The sequence below is a fragment of the Lynx canadensis genome, chromosome B3, assembly GCF_007474595.2.
Source record: "Lynx canadensis isolate LIC74 chromosome B3, mLynCan4.pri.v2, whole genome shotgun sequence".
Classification (NCBI taxonomy): Eukaryota; Metazoa; Chordata; class Mammalia; order Carnivora; family Felidae; genus Lynx; species Lynx canadensis.
Genome location: NC_044308.2, coordinates 130,885,650 through 130,911,877, shown reverse-complemented (window position 1 = coordinate 130,911,877; position 26,228 = coordinate 130,885,650). Strand labels below are relative to the sequence as shown.

The following is a 26,228-nucleotide window of genomic DNA, read 5'->3' as shown; positions in this document are numbered from 1 at the left end:
TCTCACCTTTGGCATAAATTCCTGTCCACACACCTAGCTGACTTCAGGTTTCTAGAGAGGCCACCGCTGATTGGATGAGGGTGAACACCTGATCGAGAAGTGGCCAATCCACGAGCTGACCAAAAGCCTCGCACTTGTGCTGTTAGCAAAGTAATGGTTTGTTTGCTGTGTTCTTGGACCAGAAAATACTGTTTCCTAGAACTAGAATTAGGACTGAGAAAATAAACAAAGTTTGTGAGAACTTGTTTGCTCCCCAGGGAGCTGACCTTTCTCAAAGAGCCTTTCCCAGGATGCCTTGCAGGAAGGTGTAGCACCTGTGAGTAGCCAGCCTGGAGCTACCTGGAGGACCGGATTTGGGCGTGAATGGGTAAGGATGCACTGTGGCTTGCTGGTCTGTTTCTTGGGGTTTTCATAGACTCCCAGTAGCTATGTATTGGAAAGATGATTGGCCTTCACTCTAAAACAACATGCTGGGAAACATATATTGTCTACTCAGGGTCTAACATGGTATTGGGGATGTTTAATTCCCTTTGGCTTTGCCCAGAAAATGGGATTTTCCACTCATTCCGAGGAAACTGGTGCCAAGGAGGCATCTGCTCAAGTTCACCTGGTAAATCCAAGTCTGCCTGATATCACAGCTGTGCTGTTTCCATGAGTTTTGATTTGTCCTTCGTTCTCATGCTTTCTACAGATGTTCCCCAGGAGGAGTTCCTCAGGACTTCTTTTTCTTGATAAGGTAAGTTTTTGGAAAAGTAAGAATGTGTGCATCATCTTTATGACTTAAGAGATTCCTCTGGGGTATGTTTACCTATTACTCTGCAAATTTTTCTAGAAAAATGAATTACCTTAAAGTTACATGAAATTAGGATCAGTTTTTGCCCATGTAAAATTTTTTCTTAGTCTTCTCATTTTTTCCCCTCATAATGATATCATATGTAGGGATCGGAGCCCGCCTGTGTGATTTGAGGAATAGTAGAGGTTGATCACTTAATGGATTGCCATAATTCCTGGACAGTTTAATCAAGGCATTCTATATCTCTGTTAATGCTGATGTATTGCATTGAAGGTGCATCTGTGTCATAGTTAAATTAATTTATTGGGCAGGGTTACCAGCTAATCATTGAGAGAATGGATTACTAGACAGATGAGTTTCAATTAAATAGAGATATGCTATCAAAAATGGTAGCCATGGCCACGTATGACAGTCAAGCACCTGAAATATGGATAATTTGAATTGAGATGTGCTATAGTTGTAAATCACACATTGGATCTTTATAACAACAACAACACACAAGAATGTGAAATATTTCATTAAATGTTTTTGTATTGATTACATGTTGAAATGACAAAGTTTTGGATATGCTAAGTTGAATAGAGATATTATTAAAAACTGATTTTACCTGTTTCTTTTTACTTCAACGTGGCTATTATAAAATTTCAAATTATGTGTGGTTCACATTTGGGCTTGCGTTATGCTTCTATTGGGCTATGCTATACTAAATATGGAGAGTGGCCAGCCCTTGAAGAACTGATGTTTATGAAGGGGAGCATGGTATAACCCAGTAAGGGAGTAGGGAAGCAAAAAAAAACTGTAACAAAGAAGTGTCAGAAATTTGTCCTTTTTCACAATTTGCTCCGAGTACAACTTAGTCCAAGAGACAAAAGGTAACTTACCTCGCCCAAGCTACCACTGTTGCAAATGCAACCTGGTAGTGGGATATATGCCTATGTATTTTCCCTCTATATCTGCAGTAATGGTAACTCAGCCACCAGCAGAATCTAGCTGACACCCAGTTGATGGTTGACCAGAAATCCCATACCTTTCTGCTGGCCGCCATGGTACCCTGGAGCTGAAAATGGGTGTTGAGAACACAGTCTCTCAGGAGGCTCTGAGAAGGGCTTGAGTGAAATGGGTTTGCTGTGATGTGACAGATGGGCTCTGAGCGGCTGAGTCAAGACTGGGAAGCTCAGGCCTACCTGATACTGGTACATCTGGATCCGCCCTTGAGGTCAGGCTTAGTGATGGCCTGGTTGTGATAGGCCTGCTTGGAATGGGTTTAAATATTGGCTCTGGGGTGCCTGGGTGGCTCAGCTGGTTAAGCGTCTGACTCTTGGTCTTGGCTCAGGTGGTGATCTCATGGTTTGTGGGATCAAGCTCCGCCTTGGACTCTGTGTTGACAGCATGGAGCCTGCTTGGGATTCTCTGTTTCCCTTTCTCTCTTCCCCTCCCCCACTTGTGTTCTCCCTCTCTCTCTTTCTCTCAAAATGAATAAATAAACATTAAAAAAATAAATATTGGTTCCAATTTCTTGCATGTTCCCTGTAGTCTTCAGAACTGCCTCTTAGGGTTGATCTGGATGGAGTCAGAAAACCCCACAGTGAATCTATATATACCCTAGTCTCTGCAGTTCGCGATATGCTTGGCTGATTTTCAACAGGGTGCCAGAAGCCTCATTATGCTCGGTTCTATCAGCAAGGTGCCATGTATTCTCACAAGTATGATGTTAGATTATTAACATACAGATATTCTCTCCAAGGAGATAAAATGTACTGAAATTTGCCCCTGTAGTATAAAGATGAGCCAACTGTTATTTGTACCAACCTATGACAAATTTTTAAAAAATTTTAGATGGGCTTCTCAGTCTCCAACTTTTTTGTTTCAGTTGGGTAAAGCAAGGACCATCTTACCAGCACAGTATAAATTTACTTGCTACTAGTTTCAGTTATCTATTGCTGTGTAACAAAGTACCCCCCAAAGCATAGTGGCTTAAAACAATAGCCATTTCATTTCTTAGGATTCTGTGCACCAGGAATTTTGTGAGGTCATGGCAAGAACAGCTTGTCTCCATTCCTTGATCAGTTGAGATGGGTCAAAAGGGGCTGGCCAGGATGTCTTGACTACAGCCATATGACTGGAGCCACAGTTCTTGCTTTCAGCTGGATTTAATGGTTTTCTTCAACACGGTCTCTCCACGTGACTAGCTCAGACTTCCTTACAGTATGGTGGTCTCAAAGCAGTTGAACTTATTACATAAGTGGCTGGCTTAACCCAAGCAAAAACGGAAGTTATCAGGCCTCTTGATGTTTATTCCCCTATAAAGAGAGAAATGATCCTTGACATTCGGGAGCTGACCAGGCACTATCAGCTAAACCTAGGTGTTGCTAGGAGCTGTCCTGCACCACCTGGTGGACTGTGCTTTTTTTTTTTTTTTCCCCATTAAATATAAACATTTTCACTGAAGACTGAGATCAATCAAAGTCATTCTGTACCCCGATGGAGCAAGACAAAGAAAAAAGTCCACTCCGTAGTCATGTCCAAAGGCAGACAAAAACAAGAACACTGTGGCTTATATGAGCAACTGCTGCTTCTTTACTAATTACAACATAAACTTTATTCCATTCTTTCTGCCTTCTAGATAAAAATGATGAAGATACCCAGTCATATGATTACCCCTGCTTCCTGACAGCATCCATTCCAGGGCGAAGTCCCACTTCCTGGAACTCTGTTTAAAATCACCTACCACAGACCCAGTCTCTACAATAAGGCCATTCTAACACCCTCTTGTTGAGACACTCCATGGCACCCCCTGGTGTGCATTCTCTCTCATTGCAGCCAGTCAAAAAACCCAATTTCATTGGACGGCAGGTTTTACTCCTCCTGGTAGTCTTTGGCTAGCACTCCCATCGGGTACAATGTCCCTTCCATTGCATTATATTGGTTAAGGCAAGTCACAAAGCCGCCTCAATTCAAGGAGAAGGGAAACAGACTCCTCCTTCTTGTGGGTGGAGCAACGGGGCATACAAGAGACTGTGTGGCCATCTTTGGCAACAGAACTGTAGCACATTCATTCATACTTTACAGAGAGCAGCTGAATCTTGAAAAATGTATGTGGGACACTGGCATTGCCACCTGCTTGAGCCATATTTGGTGATGAGGACTTGTTCAGCTAATAGAAGGATTCAGCCTCTCTTTACACTTTCAAAATATGACCTTCCTTCAGTGTTTTTGTTTTTGAAATAAGGGACGCTGCCTCCCATCTTTTCCTTCATCCAACATGTTCCGCCCCCCATTGACCTTCGACAGCAACTTCTTGTTCTGGGGCAACTGTTGCCCTGCTGGTCACCTTCTGGAACCCTGGGACAAACGCCTTCGCTGGTTGTGTTGCTGTTATCCCCACTGTGCCTTGGAGAATTGGTGGGACCAAGGCTGCTTTCCTACCACAGCTCCGTCTGTCCCTCCCAGGCACCACCAGCTACAAGGTTGGTGTATGAAAGAGACTTCAGCAATGGTGACGTGTAGCACAGAGGGAAGGCTGTCAGCAGTGTGTGGCAGCTCGGCATCCATGTGGCCCTGGGGAGGGTCATCATCGTTCACCTCTCTCTCCTGCCCTCCTCCCCCAGTGGGAGAATGGACACTTTCCGATAATTTCCCTTGTTGCCCCCTTTAGTCTACGTACATACAGCAATCATACATCATGAATCACCCCAGGGTGAACTATGATAATCTGCTTGTGTAAGACTATGGGTGTTTTTCTCTTCTTTTTGCTCATCTGTATTTTTCTACAATACAATATTGTTTTTGTAATATGACAAAAAACAAAAACAAAAAACAAAAACAAACCAAACAAAACCAAGTCTCTTTTTAATTACAAACAAAAGAAGGTGATCTAAACAGAGAACCCTAATGATTCAGGTGTTTGGAAAGACTTTCCCCAGGAGTCTGAAATTTCTCATTACTTTGTGTTTAACCTTGCCAGTGAGTGTTTAGAATGTAGTATGGAAGGAGACAGTGCATTTTTTAATGTAAATGCTTAATGACTTTTTCAATACTTTTCGGACACGTGGTCAGAGAGCAAGTCCTAATAAAGACATGAGGTGTTGCCCGACTTAGTAATCAATGTAGTTAGTGAGCAACTTGAGGAAGAAAAGAGGTGACTGTGTTGGCTGCCAGCAATGGCAGAGATAATACTCTGGAGACTCAGAAAACGGCATCGTAGGAGTTGTCTGTGGAGGCAAGATAAAAATGAGGTCATCTTATAATAAGATCCTGCAGAGACTTCGTGGACAGAGTTCTATAAAGCCCCAACTCAAAACAAATTCTCCTGGAGACGAGAGATGTCCTGCTTCTACTGCTGAATGCCTTTTCCTGGCACATGGTCATTGAACTTCAGGGTGATGAAATGAGAACACAGGAGCGATTAGTACACATTCTGTCGGCACAATAAAAAGGGGCATCATGACGGTTTCCTCTCAAGTACCTTGCTTTTTACTCACTTTGTCACTCATTTGCTTTTTCACTCGCAGGTAATGAGGTGGAATGAAGGGGGTAAAGGCTAAGGATGGAGGTTTCCTAGTTTAGGAACTCACATAGGCACCTACCGCGTGCCTCGTCCTGGGCTATACGCTTTCCCACTGCTGGGAAAGACTTACGACAGCAGTAATAACAACAACCATTTTTGATGCCTGTTGCGTGCCAATGTTGTGCTGTGTCCATTAGGATATTCAGGCCTTAAAACAACTCTGGCTGACACTCAGGAAGTAATTTACCCAAGGCCGCATAGCTAATATGAACCCATTCTAGGACATTAAACACAGCATTAGGGTCTCTTTACCCTCAGTCTTGGGGTATTTCCATTAACTTCATTGTGGTACCTCCTTGACTTTGATTATTAAACGTGCTTTGTTGTTGTTGTTGTTTTTGTTTTGCTCTGAGCAAGTGATATTTGCTGTTTTCATTTTGATTTTCTACTTGGGAGCCAATCTTTTCCTGGTGCGAATGTGGTAAACAGATGACAATGATTACAACAAAATCCTCCTATAATGCTCTTAAGTTTTCCCTCATCCTACACTGATCTATTAAATATCTAGCCTCATGCAAACCTAGGCAGTGATTCTCTCTCATAGTGTTTTACTACTTATTGAATTTTCTCTTCTTGATCCTTGGGGCCCATGTTGTAAAGGAGCATCCACAGCAATCCGTTAGTGGGAACAAAACCCCTGAAGGTATGAAGGGCCACGCCATTTGGTATTGGCCTGACATTTTTTTTTTTCCCCTGGAATTCTCTTCCATGAATGATGCAGTTTGAAACAAATTCCCTCATAGTGAGATATCTAGGGAAGCTCAGAGGAGAGCAAAAAAATGATGAAATGTTTTCAAAATAAGACCCTGGAGGAAGAGGTAAGAAACCAAACATGTTCAGCCTTGTGTCAAGAAGACGTAGGGGAGAAATAACTATAAACATGCATGCTGATGTAGCGGACAAAGTAAAAGGCAATTTGCCTCGTTACAAAGGAGGGCAAAAGAACTAGGAAGGGGGCTAAGTTATGGTAAGGAAATTTTAGTTTGAAATATGATATTCACGCACACTGAGGTAGCTTACTGAAGATTCTATTTCTACCCATTATCACTATTGGCGGTTTCCAATGTATTCACCCCATGTACGCACACTTTTGTGTCAGGTTGACTGTGGCAGCACATAATGACTGGCGGTGGGATGCAGGGAAGGGGATTCTTGTGTAAATGGACAACTATGGTCTTGTCTTGTACCCAGCTTGAACAACTGAGCACGGGTCAATGTTTGACTGGTTTGTAACTCCTATTTTATGGCTATAGGGCCATTTTCATCTATTTGGAAATTTATTGTGCTTCTGGCATCATCATCATCATCATGATCATAATCATAAACATTTACTGAACGCTTCTGAAAGTCAGGCGTTGTGCCAATGAGTGCCTCCCATGCATTTATTCATTTGCTTCTCACGATAAGCCTGCGAGGTAGGAGTTATTGTTACTCGACACACCCCTGGCACTCGTTTCCTCACCTGAGAAGTGTGTTTCATAGTCATGGTGCAGCTGAGGGCATGAGGAGTACAGTAAAGCCTTGGATTGTGAGTAACTTGCTCCGCGAGCGTGCCAAAGACGAGCAAACCTTTCTAACACATTTTCACTTGATAAATGAGTGATGTCTTGCAGTACGAGTAGTACGTGACGCAGGATGTCCCGTGATCACCACTGAGCCAATGGTTCTTGAAATTCTCTTTGATACACGAGTGCTTTGGATGACAAACATGTTTCTGGAATGAATTATGCTCGCAAACCAAGATTTTACTGCATTCAGCAAATAAAAGCCAGGTGTGCTACGAATCTTACAATGCATGGGGCGGTTTCTTGAAGTTGGCCAGCTCAGAATGCCGACAGAATAGCTCTACAGACCATGTGAGCTCTAAAGAAGTCCCCAAGTTCCTGAGAAGCCTCTCAGCGCAGCTTTTTTTTTTTTTTTTAATTTTTTTTTTCAACGTTTATTTATTTTGGGGACAGAGAGAGACAGAGCATGAACGGGGGAGGGGCAGAGAGAGAGGGAAACACAGAATCGGAAGCAGGCTCCAGGCTCTGAGCCATCAGCCCAGAGCCTGACGCGGGGCTCGAACTCGCGGAGCGCGAGATCGTGACCTGGCTGAAGTCGGACGCTTAACCGACTGCGCCACCCAGGCGCCCCTCAGCGCAGCTTTAAGGGGGCGTGGGCTCTTTCCTTATGATGGGGCATTTGGACTCTTATACCAATGGCAATAACTAAAGTGTACAAGCAGTAGAGGGTGATTATTGAAGCTTAAGGGGTCTGGGTTTTATCTATGGTGTCCAGTGATTCTTGGTCCCGACAGACCTCAAGAATCTTCCGGAAAGCTTTGAAATATACAGATTCCTTGGGCACCAGCCCTGGAGATTCTGACTCAGTAGGTCTGAGGTGGATAGATAGCCCAGGAACCTTTTTGTTGTCGCTATTCTACGAGGGATTCTAATGATCAGCCACTGGCCCCACTGCCCTGCTTCAGTCCATCCCCTTGCACATGGGGCTGTGAGTGCTCGGGGTTGCAGAGCTGGGCTTAGCACCCAGGTGTCCTGCTTCCTTCTCTCCCACTGCAAGACTCTGCTCCTTGCTTGCTGCTGCTGCTTTGTGTTGGGCCTTCCTAAGGGAAGAAAAAGAGAAAGCGAGAAAAGGACATCCTGCATTTCTAAGATACACCAATGGTTGCGTGTAATTCCCCCTCTCCCCATGGCCTCCACTGGGGGTTGACTGTGCCTTTAGATTGCAGGCCATTGTGTTTTATGATGATTAGTGCAGGTCCAAGATTGATCATGAGCACAGGTGGGAGTTTGCACCCACCCAGATAATTAGGGAAGCTCTCTAAATAAAAGCTGTAGCTCGAATACTTAATTACTAGGTGGGCTTGTGACTGTCAGGGAGTAAAGAGTTTACTTTTTAAGGGGTTGAGATGATGTCAGGAAGAAGAGTCAAAGGAGCCCTTTCAGCCGGGAAGTCAAACTGATGTCCCAGGAAGTCAAACTGATGTCCCATTGGGAGAAGCCCAGAAGAAGTTGTTTTAATTTTACCCAGCACCTTCTCAGCTCCAGAGTGGCTGAGGGAGGGGCCCTGGTTGTATGAGTCTGTTTGTATAGAGGTGTGTTTGTGTGTGACAACTTGGGGGAAGAGTTCACCTCGTTTTAGAAATAAGGAAACAGAAACCCAGCAAGAGGTTAGACAACCCGCTTGGGTCCAGGGGCAGCGCTGGGATTTGAACCACAGCTGTCTGACCGCCACGCCTGAACTCAGACCTGCCGCGCTCCCTGGCCACACACAGGGAAGGTTGTGTTGAGCCAGGGCAGCCAGAAAGAGCCCATCCAGGGGTCAGAACCCTCATGCTAACCTGAAGGTCGTTTTCCCAGCCCCAGGCTTAGAACTCCATTTTCCGTTTTCATTCTCCTGGCTTAAATTCTGGCCTACCTCTGTCTGCTTCCGGAATTGTACCCACCTGCTCACCCTCCCCACGTCCCATACCCAGCTTAGCAGGGGTTATGGTGCTCACCCCAGCATGCGCGTGGGACCGGTACCTTATCTGCAGCTTCTAGTCTGGCTTCAGCAGGGCAAGTGGGAACTGCCGCCCAGGGTTTCCACACCTCCAGATTTGCCTTCTCTTGTACGTGCACCTGTTCCGGAGCGGCGCTCTCGGAGGGGATGGCGTGTGGGTGGGAGACATGACCGAACGGACAGATGTTTGCCTCTGAGTCCCGAAGACCTTGGGCCTAAGGGAAACCAGTAGCAAAGTGAGATGCCCAGCTTCCCAGTTCCGAGCCTGGGCTGAGGGGAGATGGAGGGAAAGGAAGGGCCGAGTTGGCAGCTGGGGCCGGGGGTGGCTTACGTAAACCCCAGTTAGGTTTGGAGGAGTTACGATAGAGTCAAGTCCTCTAGTGCGGGGTCCACATTTCCAGCAGAGACTCAGGAGGTGTCAGTCCCCAGGACAGAGGTGACTGTGCTGGATGTCCACGAGGCGGACTGATCCCACCAAGCCCAGCATGGCAGAGCACCCGCAGGGTCATCCTCCCTCACCGAAGAGTAAGGTGTCAGAGGCAGAGGGTCCTAGCCTCACAAAGGTCCCCAGATGCCAGCGTGACGTCAGAGCATCACGCTTCCGGGAGAAGGCAGGGGACATGGGAGATAGCGGGACCCAAACAGCCCTCGAAATCAGGAACAAGGGCTGATGCTGCATTGAGCAGTGCAGACTGAGGACAGGTGTAGACCGAGGACGGGTGTAGACTGAGGATAGGAGCCTAGTTGGAGACGGGGGCGGGGGGGGGGGCATGTCCTGACACCGGTGTGGGCAGGGCATGAATGAGGTCCAGCCAGCCTCTTGTAGAATTTGCAACAATACCCTGGCCCTGCATAACCCCCCCTGAAACATAGCCACAACGCTGGGGGGACGAAGGGAAGGGAAATCCGGATCACGGGTTGAATGAGATTTCCTGCTCAAGCAATTAAGAGGATTCAAAAAAGTTACGGTTATGCTTCCCCCCCCCCCCCCCCCCAAACACGAGATTCTGAAGGGACAAGCCTTGCACTTTCATTGTTCTCGGGCTCTCTGCAGCCCATGGAGCCCTTCTTTGACTTCTGGGGCTGGGGAAGCAGAGACGGGTTCTCTGGATTCACATTCATCACCTTCTTCTCCTCCGGCTGCTGCTTTGAGTGCTTCCCTGCCCCCAGGCAGATTGCCGCCTCTGACAGCCCAACTTCCTCCTTTTGTGAGCCCCTAGGATTTAATGTCTGCGGGTTTAGCGTTAGTTTTGTCACTCCGATTTATCTGGTGGGATCACAGCCTGCTGCTGAAAGGTACGCAAGCTCCGGTCTATTAGGAGACGGAGGAGAGAGCAGCGACTTGACTGCTTCCGTCTGTACAGCCGAGCAGCTTAGCATTTGACTGATAGGTGTGTGAATAAGAAAATACCGTGGCTGGATCCCCATGCTTCTGAGGAGTCCGATGACACACAGGATGCTGTGCTGTCAGTTGTATAAGTTCAGTTAAATTAATTGGCATCAATTCAATTTTTAATTAACTAATTAATGATTCAAATCTGTGGAGGACCCATCGTGTGCTGGGTTCTGTAACGCTAATGCCCTAGAATCATCCATCTATCTATCTATCTATCTATCTATCTATCTATATTCTATCAGAGGAAGTTTCTGGAAGCAGCGCTCCAGATCGGCTTTGTATTTAGATTCCGACTTGTGCCTATTTCTCTCCAATTCAACCATATGAATCTGCAATATAGGAATCTAGTAGTTTTCTTCCCCTGGTAGCTTTCAAGCCCGCCTTTAAAATGTATTAACAATTGCTATTGTTTGTTAACACTAATCTGTGCATATTCTGAATGTGGCACTTCCCTTATATTATTTCATATACACCTCCTAAAAAACTGGTAAGGAGGAATGATCATTTCAGGAATACCCAGTAAGAAAGTGATTCTCAGAGAGGTTACTGTGCCCAAGGTGGCACAGGACGTAAGTGACAGCCAGGACTTGAACTTTGGCCTGCTTTACTCCGTGTCCTAAGCTGTACTGAAATGTACTGAGTCCTTACTCTGTGTCTGGCACTGTACCAAGAGATCCGACTCCCATAATCTCCTTGCTCCTCAGAACAGCCCTATGAGGTGGCTCCCATTTTACAGATGGAGGAACTGAGGCTCAGAGGTGATAACTTGCCCGTTGCTGGACAGCAGTAGACTTTGAAACTTGTTCTTTCTGATTTCAGTACCACCTATGTTATATCTACAAGTGTACATGTAATTAATTATATCCAAGTGGAAGGGAAAGAAATTAACATTTATTGAATGTCTTTTTTTGTACGAGGGCATATATTACTTTTTTCTAAAACAGCTCTAGTAGGTGGAAATTATCGCCACTTACTGATAGAGCAGGCTCTCTGGGCAGGTGGATTTTTAACTCACTGTCATAGAGCAAGTTAAGTGTGAACTTGATACTTTATCTGGTCTATTTTTTCCCATAACATCATTTTGCTTCCCAAAGAAATAAAAACCCACTTATAAAAAATCATTTTATGCATTAATTAGTTTTAATTCCTGAAGGACTAGCAAAGAAAAACATCTATGACTAGCACTAGGGGTCAATTCACTTAACTCATTGAATGGTTGGTGCTTCCCACTGTTTCTTTTTTTTTTTTTTTTTTTTATTTAACATTTATTTATTTTTGAGAGACAGAGCATGAAAAGGGGAGGGCTAGAGAGAGAGGGAGATACAGAATCCGAAGCAGGCTCCAGGCTCTGAGCTGTCAGCACAGCTTGAACCCACAAACCTCGAGATAATGACCTGAGCTGAAGTCAGACTCTTAACTGACTGACCCACCCAGGCGCCCCTCCCCGCTGTGTTTCTAAGCATCTTTTAATTCACAAACATGAGTGAGTTGTGACACTTGTAATTCTTGTTAGGTTTACTTAAATAAGTGAGCATCTTTTCGTGTGTCTGTTCGCCATCTGGAGGTCTTCTTTGGAAAAGTGTCTATTCATGTCTTCTGCCCATTTCTTAACTGGTTTGTTTGTTTTTTAGGTGTTGAGTTTGATAAGTTCTTTCTTTATAGATTTTGGATACTAACCCTTTATCAGAGATGTTGTTTGCAAATTCTCCCATTCCATAAGCTGCCTTTTAGCTTTGTTGATTTTTTCTTTTGCTTTGCAGATGTTTATCTTGATGAAGTCCCAATAACTCATGTTTGCCTTTGTTTCCCTTGCCTCTGGTGATGTGTCTAGTAAGAAGTTGCTCTGGCCAAGGTCGAAGAGGTTGCTGCCTATGTCTCTTCTAGGGTTTTGATGGTTTCCTGTCTCACATGTGGGTCTTTTAGCCATTTTGAATTTATTTTTGTGTATGGTGTAAAAGAATGGTCCAGTTTCATTCTTCTGGAAATACAAATCAAAACCACAATGAGATACCACCTCACACCTGTCAGATGGCTAAAATTAATAACACAAGAAACAACAGGTGTTGGCGAGGATGAGGAGAAAGGAGGACCCTCTTACACTGTTGGTGGGAATGCAAACTGGTGCAGCCACTCTGGAAAATAGTATGGAGGTTCCTCAGAAAACTAAAAATAGAACTACCCGATTACCCAACAATTGCATTATTAAGTATTTTTTCAAAGGATACCAAAATACAGATTAAAAGGGGTACATGCACCCAAATGTTTATAGCAGCATTATCAACAATAACCAAACTATGGGAGAGCTCAAATGTCCATCAATTGATGAATGGATAAAGAAGATATATATATATATATATATATATATATATACACACACACACACACACACACACACACACATATATACACACATATATGTGTATATACATATACGCATATACATATACATGTATACATACACATATATACATATGGAATATTACTCAGACATCAAAAAGAATGAAATCTTGACATTTGCAATGATGTGGATGGACATAGAAGGTATTCTGCTAAGTGAAATAAGTCAATCAGAGAAAGACAAATACCATACGATTTCCAGTCATATGTGGAAGTTAAGAAACAAAATAGATGAATATCTGGGAAGGGGTGGGGAAAGAGGACAGATGGAAGCAAACCACAAGAGATTCTTAACAAGAGAGAACAAACTGAGGGTTGATGGAGGGAGGTGGGTGGAGGGTTGGGCTAAATGGGTGATGAGCATTAAGGAGGGCACTTGTTGTGATGAGCATTGTTGTATGTAGGTGTTGTATGTAAGTGATGAATCATTGAATTCTACTCCTGAAACCAATATTGCGCTGTATGTTAACTGACTAAAATTTAAATTTAAAAATAACAAACAAAATTGGGCGCCTGGGTGGCTCAGTCGGTTGAGCGTCTGACTTCAGCTCAGGTCATGATCTCACAGTCTGTAAGTTCAAGCCCCGCATTGGGCTCTGTGCTGACAGCTCAGAGCCTGAAGCCTGCTTCAGATTCTGTGTCTCCTTCTCTCTCTCTGCCCCCAACCCACTCACATTCTGTCTCTGTCTCTCTCAAAAATAAACAAACATTAAAAATAACAAACCTAAAAAAGAAATACTGAAAAGAAAAAAAAAAAATAAAGAAGTGATTTTTATGGTGGAAGCCATGGAGATAGATTGTCTCTTGTATGCAGGACATATCCTACTGCCCGTGGCTTGAAAAATGCTGTCTGTGGGCTTATCATGTGCCTAAAGAGATAGTGACAATGATTTTTACGATAGGAGCACCGTTGTAACTTATGAGGAAACAGACAATAAGGGACTGCCCGTGTGGTAAAAATAAGTCATGGCTAAAAATGAAAGAGCTAATCCAGGCAAGGTGATGAGAAAAATAGTATGGAAACTGTCCTGTTGGGACAGATAGCACCAGACTCAAACACAGGGGTCAGGAGCCAGAGCTTCACATGTGTATTGTGTGTCTGAAGAACACTGCCCAGCAACTTCTCGTAATCCCTCTGTCGGAGTCATCTCTCCAACTAAAAATTGGGATGCAGGGGCACCTGGGTGGCTCAGTTGGTTAAGCATCCAATTTCAGCTCAGGCCATGATCTCACAGTTCGTGAGTTCGAGCCCTGCATTGGGCTGCGTGCTGCCAGCGTAGATCCGGCTTCCGATTCTTCCCTTCTCTGCTCCTCCCCCGCGCTCACACATGAGCCCTCTATCTCTCTCTCAAACATAAACATTTAAAATAAATAAATAAAAATTGGTATGCAAATTTTGCCGTTATAGTGTTGAAGGCTAGAATGTCTAGCAGAATGTTAGGAATCATGAGTGAGTCCCTGAGAATCTAGGAGCCCAAGGGAAATTTAGGAAAGTCACAATTTTTTTTTTAAACCTGCCAAGATCCTATTTAAAAAAATTATGCCTTGTGATGCAGAGAAACAAAAGCCTAAAAAAAATTAGATTGTTCTATTTAGTTTCCTTTTTTTTTTTTTAAAGGAAAAGCTTGTACTTAGTGACTTTAATCAAATACATTCTTTTTATTTGTTGCTTTCTTTTATTGGATTCTGGAACAAGCAGAAGCAGAGTGTGTGTGTGTGTGTGTGTGTGTGTGTGTGTGTGTGTGTGTGTGTTGGTGGGGAGTAGGGAGTCTCCATGTTATTGCCACAATAAATATTACAGTGCAAAATCCCGCCAGACTATTTCCTCTAGCGAGAGCTGTTTGAGAGTGTAATAAGGCTTGGTGACTGTGAATTCATGCCTTGTGTATGTTATTGTAAAATGAACATGGCGACAATACATTGTCTTAATGGGTCTGGAGCTGGCAGTGAATAAGAGAGGCAGGCTAGGGAAGGGGGCCAGGTACAATAGTAGCCCAGAGACTGAGACATGCCACCAGTTTGTCAGGGAGGCCGTCTTCAGTCTTTATACTGTGCGAAAGAGGTCCCTGCACTGGGTCCTCATGCTTTAGATGGTCCTGCTCTGGTCCTTTTCCAGCTGTGTCCTTCCCCATTGGGCACAGCTCTTGAGAGGCAAGGGGATGTGCTTACCCAGAGTCCATATCCATCCCTCTAGACCATACTTCAACAACAGTTTCTTGCCCAAATAGTCCACTCCCACTTCTGGGATCTTCTTAAAGTCCATCCTCCTGAGGGGAGGTCACTGTGTAGATAGGAATCCCTGGGTCCCTGTGCTGGCCAAGGGGAAGCTGTTTATAGAGGTGTGGACATACCTTAGATCCTGGGTGGGGTGTCCATACAGGCACACATGAGGTGTAACAGGTTGCTGGAGAGAGAGAAAAAAAAAGTGGAGTGGTCTCTGAGCTGAGGGCGAGCTGTCAACTTCCCCAGCATCACCACCATGTTCTGTTATGAAACTCCAAAGGGTCTGAGACTGGCAAAGTTGAACTGGATCTCTAGGTCATTATGATGGCACACTTGTTAAGGTGGAAGGATAGAACGTGTTCTAGATAGCAGTTTGCTAGCTTAGTTTATAATGCTGAAAAGGCTATAAATGTGGCATATGGACCTTCGCTTGTCTTCCTGCCACAGGCCTCGCAAATATCAGGTATGGGACTGGCAGAGCTTGGCTGCACTTGAAAGGGGATATAAGACTGAGAATTTGGTCTAGCGTTAGGTTGGAAATAATTGGACGTCCCCAAAGATGACTTACCAGTTCTGTGAGAAGGACAGAATTAAGAGTGTTGATGTCAGGCAGAGGTGAAACAGACCCCAGCTCTCTTTTGGACCTCTCCTCTTCCTCTCCCTGGCTTCTCTGCATCTCTTGGAGATATAGTCTGGTTGGACAGAAAGCAGATGTAGTGGAAAGTATATTCAGAGCTGAATTGATGGGGAATCTTTCAGCACTGCCAATTATTGGCCTCAATTTCCCTATTAAAATAGTGATATTTACTTCTGGGGTTGTTTTGAAGATAAGACGAATTAATGTAAAGTGGTATAATGCGAACTAGTCAAGTTGAAGAGCTGTTCAACCAAGGGCCCCTCCCTTCTCTTTCTGCTTTGATAAGAATAAACTTTCCTGTGTTTTATTTCCTTGGATACTTACCAAAAGTCTTATTTAATATTTAATATAATTCTCACTAATGACATAACATGAATACTCTCAGGAAAAGTTTTGAAAAGTGACTCCTGGAAATAGTGCACTTTAATGCCACAGAAATATTTTGGGGCAACAGGGTCCTTTAATTCTCACTCACAGAGTAACCAGTGCCCATCTCAAAGGCTTAACTATGTTGAGATGCAGGTTTCATCGCTCTGGTGTTATCTTTGACATATCAACATTGGCTTCATCTCAGTTATTGGATTTTGATTTATTTCCAGAATTACCTGGACTGAGTTCAATGCCAGAGAGTATTTGGAATGATGGACTATCACATGGACTTCATTTTCTTGAAATGTCGCATGCTCTAATGTTCCAATTTTTCTCAGCAGACAGTAGTGTGATGGTTAGTTTTATGTGTCAACCTGACTAGGAGACAGTACCGAATTATTCAATGAAATGCTAATCTAGGTGTTGTTGTGAATGTATTTTGTAGCTGTGGCTAACATCTACAGTCAATTGACTTTAAGTAAAAGACATTGACCACATTATCTGGGTGAGGTCCATCCAATCAGTTGAAAAACCTTAAGAACAATCAGGTTTCTCTGAAGAAGAAATTATGCCTCTATCTGTCTGTCTGTCTATCTATCTATCTATCTATCTATCTCTCTATTATCTAATCCCCCTTCCTTCCTTCCTTCCTTCCTTCCTTCCTTCCTTCCTTCCCCTCTCTCTCTCTCTCTCTCTCTCTCTCTCTCTATTGGTTCCCTTTCTCTGCTAGAACCCTGACCAATACAAATTTGGTACCAAGGGTAGTTCTAGAAGTACAGAATCTCAAAGATGAGTTTCTGAATTGATTCTAGCTTTTCTGGAATTGTTTTTCTAATCTGGCAGAGTCCAGCTACATTTACAAGGGGATATAAGATTGAGAATTGGCTCTACTGTTAGACTAATGTGATTAGACTGTTTACATTTAGAGGCACTAGTAACGCCATTTCCTGTGGTAAAGAGGGCACTGGTAGTCTGTGGCATGATGTGGCAATAGAGGAACACAAAATATCATCATTGGATACTCCTAATCAAATGGGTATAAAAGGCAAAGTTCTGGGTAATTACATTTGATTGGTGTTTCAGAATATTTTAGTCAAATTAAGGAGTATAATGATCTTGGTTGCTTGCTTCTAACTGGCCTGGAGAAACTAGGGAAACACAAGGATGAACTCAGAGGTGTAAATTCCTAGCTCAAGTTCTGCATACACGTCCTGAAAGAAACACCAATCTTCTATTGTTGCAGGACTGAGATTTCTGAAAGCCAAACTCTGAGTCTTATCCTATGTGTAGCATTAATACAACAAACACCGAATCCCAACCTCACAGAGTTTCTTCTGTTAAAGTGGGCCCATTGGTGGGAAAGAATGGGATCCTGAAAATTGAAATGGGATGTATCAGGAAACCTCAATGAACCTGAGGGTACTGGACCCTTAAGTTCTGTTGAGTGTTCTTTGCCAATAGTACCTCCCCTTCCTTGTCTGAGGACGTTAACACTGCTTTGTCCGAAGAATCTGTAATAATCTCCCTGATGTGATTCCCTGGCAAGACACTGCCGATTTTCTTCAGGACATACTCCATACCCATCTTTGCTTTAAAACTCTAATGAGACTGAAGTTCCAGGGGGTGAGGTGCAAAGTGTGATGCATGAGGAGATGCAAAACATACCCAGAGAACCTCATGATTTTTCCAAATCATACGGATAATAATCTGTGATATGTGTCAGGATGCATAGTAAGGGAGTGGGGTATCGCAGAAAAAAACATAAAGTTGGGTCAGGCTGAATTTAACTGATATACGTTCACTAAGCAAAACTCCTGGATTCGGTTTTTTAGCCTGAAGATTTAGAAACCACTCTAAGTTTGTTTGTTTAATTGGCTGAAACATGGACCGAAAGGTTGTCTGCTCTAAGCTAAGTTGAGGGGAGCCTGGGTGGCTCAGTTGGTTCAGCGTTCAACTTAAGCTCAGGTCATGATCTCATGGTTCATGGGTTCAAGTCCCACATCAGGCTCTGTGTTGAGAATTCAGAGCCTGGAGCCTGTTTCAGATTCTATGTTTCCCTCTCTTTCTGCCCCTTCGCTACTCGTACTCTGTCTCTCGAAAATAAATTAATTAAGTTGAAATGGCAGAATTGCCTTGCTATACTATTCGGGAAGGTTTTTAAAGGCTTAGGGAGATTGGAATTTTAGAGTAGATTTATCATCTAAGACCCACTCATCCACCCTGGGAGGACCTAGGGAACACACCTTTCATTACGACTGTGAGAAATAAATTTTTGAGGGCAGTCTCAGCGTCCTTCATGAGCTCTGTGGTTGCTCTTCCTTTCAGGTCAGAATTTACAGTGGGGACTGTTGACACCAAAGAAGGAAGCAGAATAATCTGACTCACAAAGAGGTATGGTGCTGGCTAGATGATCACAGTGTCCCTAGAAAAAGAGTAGATAGACATTCTACTGAATTCTCACTTGATCTGTACAAGTGGAAGTGTTGCAGGTTGAGGGAACAGGAGTCTAACTTGAAGCATAGAAATAGTTATGCATCAAATGGTGCCCTTCCTAAATTTGTATGGTGAAGCCCTAATTGTCAATGAGACTATATTTGAAGACAAGGTCTTTAAAAGGGTAATTAAGGTTAATTTTTTTAAATGTTTATTCATTTTTGAGAGAGACAGAGTGTGAGCAGGGGAGGGGCACAGAGAGAGGGAGACACAGAATCTGAAGCAGGCTCCAGGTTCTGAGCTGTCAGCACAGAGCCCAATGTGGGGCTTGAACTCATGAACCGTGAGATCATGACCTGAGCTGAAGTCGGATGCTTAACTGACTGAGCCACCCAGGCACCCCTAAAGGAGTAATTAAGGTTAAATGAGGTCATGGGGTAGAGCCCCAATCCAGTATGACCTGTGTCTTTATAAGAGGAGGAAGAGGGGCATCTGGGTGTCTCAGTCAGTTAAGCTTCTGACCCTTGATGTTGGCTCAGGTCATGATCTCACAGTTGGTGAGACTGAGACCTCGAGCTGGGCTCTATCCTGACAGTTGTGGACCCTGCTTGGGATTCTCTCTCTCTCTCTCTCTCTCTCTCTCTCTCTCTCTCTCTCTGCCCCTCCCCACCTCATGCTCATATGCTCTCTTTCTCTGTCTCAAAATACTGTCAAAATATTTTTCTCTGAGCACAGAGAAAAGGCCAGTGGAGGACAGAGAGCCATCTGTAAGACAACTAGAGAGGCTCCAGGAAAAACCAAACTTGCTGACCCCTTGATCTTGGGTCCCAGAACTTTGAGAAAATTTTGATTGTTCAATCATCCAGTCTGTGGTATTTTGTTGTGGCTATGGGAGTAAAGTAAGACAGAGAGTCATGACTCCTCAGACAATCACTGGACTTGAGCCGATTAAGGCCAGGTTAGAAAGGAACCAGCTACACTTGCCAAAAATGAATACTTCTAATTTAAAAAAAAATTTATTTATTTTTGAGACAGAGAGAGAGAGCACGCAAGGGAGGGGCAGAGAGAGAGGGAGACACAGAATCTGAAGCAGGCTCCAGGCTCTTAACTATCGGCACAGAGTCTGATGCGGCGTTCGAACTCACGAACTGTGAGATCGTGACCCAAGCTGAAGTCAGATGCTTAACCTACTGAGCCACCCAGGTGTCCCCAAAGTGAATACTTTTAATCTTTCTCCTGGACTTCCCTAAAGGGATCTATTGTCTTTTACCAGAATAACTGCACTGGGTAAAAGGAAATAATCAGACCTTTCAGGGACTACTGGACACTTGCCCTGAATTGATAATAACTTCAGAAGACTCAAAATATCGTTGTCGTCAAAAACAGTAGGACTTATGGAGATTTGGTGATCAATGGAGTTTTAGCTCAGATTCATGTCACAGTGGATTCACTGAGTTGCTGAACCCATACTATGGTTATTTTTTCAATTCTGGAATGCATAATTAGAAAAGACATACTCGACAACTGACAGAATCCACACATTGGTTCCCCGACCTGTGGAGTAAGAGCTGTAATTGGGGGAAGTCCAAGTGGAAGCCACTAGAACTTATGCTATCTAAGTAGTGAACTAAGACATTAGTGCCACTAATCAAGGACTTCAGAGACACAAGGTCGTGATTCCCACCACTCTCCACTCAGCTCACCTATTAGACTGTGTAGAAGACAGATGGATCATGGAAAATGACAGTGGATTATTGCAACTTAACCAGCAGCTGCTGGTGCAGATGTGGTTTCATTGCTTGTGCAACTTAACATACCCCCCGGTAACTGATATGCAGCTGTTGTACAGGCATATGCTTTTTTGTTTTTTTTTAAATATCTGTTAGTAAAGGCAATCAGTAGCAGTTTGATTCCAGCTGGCAAGGTCAGCAATACACCTTCACTGTCCTACATTGGGAGAATATAAATTCTCCATCCCTATGTCACAACTTCAGGAACCTCAATCAACTTTGGCTTCCACAAGACATCGTACTAGTCCATGACACTGATGCTATTATGCTGGTCAGTATAGACCCTTTGGACTTTGGATCAAAGCCTTGCCATACCCTGTGGATAACTACTCTTTGGAGAAACAGCTTCTTCTTGCACCTGGGACTTAATAGAAACTGAATGCTTGACCAGAGGTCACCATGTTTCCATGTGACTTGACGAGTTTCCATGTGTTCATGACAGCATAATACACTTGCTATTGTCTGATCTGCCCAAGCCAAGATGGATGTGTACAGTGGCATTCTATTTTCAAGTGGAGGTGGTATATACAAAAATCAGACCCTGAAGTTTTAATAATTTACATGAGGAAGTGACCAAATGTCCATGGTTCCTATTTCTACTCTATTACTGTCTCTCTCCAAACGTGTATCTATGGCCTCATGGGGAGTTCCCTATGAGCAGTTGATGAAAGAAGAGAAACAATTTTGATGTACAGGTGGTTTTGATGTGCATGCTATTCAGGCACCGCCTAAAAGTGGACAGCTGCAGCACCACAGTTCTCTTCTAGAACATCCCTGGAGTACATGGTGAAGGGAAATCTCTCAGTGGTTTCTCATCTTACTTGTAAAGAGAAGTGGCCAGAGGTGTGAGTTTATATCAGTTCATGGGCTGTGGCCAATGGTTTGGCTGGACAGTCAGGGATTTGGAAGGGAAATATTGGAAAACTGGTGATAAGAAGGTCTCGGGAAGAGGTATGTCGAGGAATATCTTTGGGAAATAGAGTGAATAGATCTCTGTCCTATGTGAATGCTCACAGAGGAGTAACCTCTTCAGAGGAGGGTATTAATAATCAAATGGATAGGATGACTTGTTTTGTGGCTACCAGTCAGCTTCTTTCCTTGGCCATCTTTCCCAATGGGCTCGTGAACAAAGTGGGTATGGTAGCAGGGACTGAGGTTCAGTAACATGAACTTCTACTCACCAAGGCCAATCTACTACAGCCACAACTGAGTGCCAGTCTATCAGTAGCAGAAACCAACAGTGAGTCTCTGATATGGCACCATTCCCAAAGGTGATCAGCCAGCTACTTGGTGGCAGGTTGATTACATTGGACTGCTTCCATAATGGAAGGGGCAGTTCTTTGTTCTTACTAGAATAAACATTACTCTAGATATAGATTTGCCTTCCCTGCATACGGTGCTTCTGCTGAACTACCATCTGTGGACTAACAGAATTCTTTATCTCCCATAATGGTACTCCACACAGAATTGCTTCTGATCAAGGAACTCCCTTTGTAGTGAATGAAGTATGGTAATGGGCCCATGATCATGGAATCCATGAGCTTTATCATGTTCCCCATTATCCTGAAGCAACTGGTTTGCTTAAAAAAGTGGAATTGCCTTTTGAAGCCTTAGTTCAATGCCAGTGAGGTGACAATACCTTGCAGGACTGGACCAATGTCATACAACAGGCTATAGGTACTCTGAATCAGCATTTAATACATGGTCCAGTTTCTCCAAAAACTAGAATTCATAGGTCCAGGAAATGAGGGGGTAGACATAGAAATGGCACTATTTACTATTACCCCTAATGATCCACTAGCAAAAATTTTATTTTCTACCCCTGGGACTTTATTCTCTATTGTTCCGGAAGTCTTAGTTTCCAAGGAAGAAACTATTTCCAACCGAGAGACACAACAGTGGTTCCACTGAACTGAAAGTTAAGACCATCATCTGGCCACTTAGGTCTCCTTATGCCTCTAAATCAACAGGCAATGTTGTCCTATGCTGGATGGGTTCCTTGATCCTGATTCCCAATGTGATTAAAGTAAATGGAAAACTACAGGGACTTAATTCAGGCTGGACTAATGGCCCAGACCTTTCAGATGAAGATTTGGGTCACTCCACTAGGCTAAGAACCATGACAAACTAAGGTTCTTGCAGAAGACAAAGAGAATATGGAATGAGTCGTGGAAGTAATCATAAATGCAAGCTAAGACCATATGACCAGTTGCAGAAACAAGGACTGTCATTGTTAATATTTCTTCCTAATTTTTTATGAATATATTTATGTGTGTGTATGCCTGTATTAATATATATATATATATATATATATATATAATATTTTTGTTTTCTTTCCTCCCTTATCCCCTTATCATCTAACATAAGATGTATTAATAATAGTTAAGCTTACATCACAGTGTTTAAGTTATGGAATATCAAGGAGAAGTACAAATGACACCCCAAAACGTTGCGTCCTCTTCTGGGGAAAGGGTTAGTGCATTTTCAGTTATATATAAGGTCATTGGATCCTGTTAGGTGGAATTATTACTTGTTTTTGTCTTGATTTGGAGGTAAAGTATGGTTGAAGGAGGTATGAAGGGGTGCCAAATTGATAAGGAGGGAACTGTAGTAGTTTTACATACCAACTTGGTTAGGTTATAACACCCAGTTATTCAATCAAACACTAATCTAGGTGTTGCTGTGAAGGTATTTTTATATGATTAACACCTACAATCAGTTGACTTTCAATAAAGAAGATTATAAGGTAGATGAACTTCATCTAATCAATTGAAAGACCTTAGGAGAAAAGCTGAGGTTTCCCTAAGGAAGAAGAAACTCTACCTCTGGATGGGAGCATCAGGTTCTGCCTGAGAGTTTTCAGCCTGCTGGTCTGCCCTAGAAATTTAAGTCCAGTTCCCACATTGTATAAGCTAATTCTTTGAAATATGTGTGTATGTGTGTGTATGTGCGTGTGTATATGTATTAAATATGTTTATATATTATATAATATAAATATGTGCATAATACATATTATATCTATCCAACTCATTCTATTTCTGTAGTAGAACCCTAATACAGATAGAAAACTAAATATGCAATGAGATATATATCACCAAATACAAAATTATATTAAGCAAAATGCTAGGTAACGAAAGCATAATCCTGAAAACTCATGAACTTCTTACACTTCATCCACCTGGAAGAAATGGAATGAAATGATTTTTCTGGCAATTTGTCACCCAAAGCCATATCAATTATAAGAGCTGCCTTTTATTGAATGTCTATTTATATAAGCCAGGCACAAAGCTGGGGACTTTACATTTATTTATGATTTTTAAAAAATGTGACAAAGTAAACATCATTTCTAATTTATAGAGTATGAAGTGGTGTTTCAGAGAAAGGGAATAACTTACCAAGAACGTGCTTGTGAAGGCAGTGCAGGGACTTGAACTCAGGTCAACCTGACTCCAAGGTCTGTGCTCTCCGTAAAAGAGATGACAGTATTTCAGCCTAGAATTCCTAGAAGGTAGCCCCATGTATGTGGAGTTTGGTAGTAGCCCTCATGGGGACAAGTGACAAATGACAACTTCATATACCATTCTCTGTGCTTGGGAAATGAAACAAGATGGTGTGTCAGCCTCTGGACAACTCGTGTGCAACCCGCTTAGTATAATAACCATCCAACTCTATGATGGGGGCAGTGAAAGATTCCAGTACTCATGCAGTTGTGTGTCCATTTGAGACAAGCCGAGGCGACTTATGTTTTCTTTCTTGGGACCGTGGTTGAACACCGAAGCTGAAAGTCATAAAACACCAGAACAGGCCAAAGAATACATTTAGTGAAACCCCTGGTTTTCTAAATGTAAGGTTCTTCGTTAGAATATTTCGGTCACTCCGAAATTTCTAATCCTTAGGATATTTATAGACCAATTAACAGGGCTGGGAAAGTTGAAATTTACAAGTCAAGTTGACTTCAGTTAATGAGGCACCTCTGGTATCGCAAAGAGAACATTGGACCAGGAGTTGGGAGACCAAGACTGAACATCCAACTTTGGGCCTTACTAAACACTGTCACCTTGTCCAGGTTACTTAATCTTCCCAATCCTCACCGACTCCATCAATAAAATGAGTACGAAATCCCACATGATGGCTGTGGGGTTTTAAATGTGCTTAAATGAGAACACGTGGGTTGAAAATCGTCTAGCGTAATTCATGGCATGTAATAGGTCATCAATCAATGCTTTGCACAATTTAGCAATCGCTCCCCTTTTCAGGCATACTAATTCTCTGTTGTCATTGTAGAGGTCTTAGTGGGAGAGTAATTCCAGGCACTCATCTCCTACCCAGGAAGCCAAGAGGATGGACATCTTTCCACTCCAAATAGGCCCGTGAACCTAGTTCACCTCTCTTCCCTGGGACATCGCATCCTGAGTGAATGATGCAAGGTCAGGAGAAACAGAGATGACTCATGTTAGGAGCAGTGGCAGCTGAGGCTTTCTGACCAAGCTCTTCGAGTTATGGGGACACTGCAGGGTTGTTTGCTTCAAGTCTCATGTCCTTGTGGAGCCTCCTGGTTTCCTACTCATTCCGAAGTCTGATCTTCCAGCTCTCACGGATGATGTTAGCAGTAGCACCCTCCCACCATCGATATTCTGAAGAATTCTTCCTTTGCTAATAAGTTGACTGCGGTTGGCTTTTATTTCTTGCCATTGGGATCCTGGCTGACACACATGTGAAGAACTGATATGAGAGAAGCAGTAGACTAGGGCTTATAGTCCTGTTTGCATATTTCATTAGGTTTGGTGAGTTTGCAATCGTTGGTGTGGGTGTAAAATTCCAATTTACTTCTCTAATGAACTCTTCAACGATTGACCTGCTCCTAATTTAGCTGTACATTATTATAGCTAAATGTTGGTTGCTACAAAAAGACCTTGTTTTGACCTCATAAGAAAACACCATTCAGAATCAACTGGAGGAAAGCAAAACACATGGCCCAAAGTCAGGGAAGAAATTCACTGTGTGTGTGTTTTAGGGCTGGCTTCGTCCTTATTACCATCTCTTTCCTAATACACTAACAATCTCTTGCACATTTGACCACTGTTTAACATGATCAGACAAATATTATTTTAAAAGGAGACATTCTGAGTTAAAAATGACCCTCCTTCTTGGGTGTGTTTTGTGGTTTCTGCGGCTGGAGGTTACAATAGGCCATTTGATTAATGAGCTGTTTTATTGGGATGCAAATAATGCATAATGTCATAAGATCCATATGTTGTACATTACCGAGGCATAAAACCTACCTTGGCATGAAATGGAAAATTTAAAGCATCTTTCTTGAAAAAATATATCATGCTAAACAAAAAGCATGTGGGTATTTCTGGTATTTATGAAACTGGTGAATGCTATTCCAGATTTGCTTAGGTTTAGTGCTAACTCTGATCTTGTGTGTGTGTGTGTGTGTGTGTTCTGTATTCGTCAGAAGTACCTTTATGCTTCTGTTCCTTCTCAGTCTGTTCAGAATAGTTGAAAAGAGCCAAACAGCTGTTTCTGATAACACACAGTAGCTATAACCTGCGTGGGTTAGAATGAAAATGGTAGATACTGGAAAAAATGTAATTATAATAAAAACAGCCTTTGGGATTGTAGCATGTAATTGCCTATGCATCACCAGAGAGGAGGAGCATGAGAAAGATATGTAAATACACAGTCCAGTGGATACAAATTTCAGAGAAATAAAACCCTTTGGGGGTATAGAGACTAACAAGGTGGTGGGTGTGAAGTGTGTTGGAGCCCTGAAGTTTTGGTTGATATTGGAGATTTCACCCTCCCTGAAACACTCATAAGGCCAGATGAGACCGATCAGCCAACTTTCCAGAACCTTCACATGGGTAACTACTCTTCCACCTTCGGCTTCTGCTCAAGTACCATTTCTCAAAGGGCCTTTCCCCAGTTACTCCCTGGCTGCCATGGTCACTCTTATTCCCATGATGTCATTTTATTGTCTTTATGAAAACTTTTACTGCCTGAATCACCTTGTTTACCTGTTGGTTTACTTATGTAGTGTATGCTTTGCAGGAGAAAATAGGCTCCAGGTCAGATGGGTTCACAGCTATAAACTCTGGTCAGTGTCTGGAACA

At 43.0% G+C, this 26,228-nt stretch overlaps 1 long non-coding RNA gene across 5 annotated transcripts in view; it reads left to right on the top strand.

The window, feature by feature from the left end:
- Window positions 1–225: 225 nt before the first annotated feature.
- The window catches only part of LOC115516759, a 44,401-nt gene continuing 18,398 nt past the window's right edge, over window positions 226–26,228 (top strand). For 3 of the 5 annotated variants that reach the window (XR_003969655.1, XR_003969654.1, XR_003969651.1), the window contains exons 1-2: window positions 236–367; window positions 692–736. This is a non-coding gene — a long non-coding RNA (uncharacterized LOC115516759). Of the gene's footprint in view, window positions 368–691; window positions 737–18,211; window positions 18,278–26,228 lie in introns of all 5 variants that reach the window. The other 2 variants (XR_003969653.1, XR_003969652.1) reach the window with 2 other exon arrangements.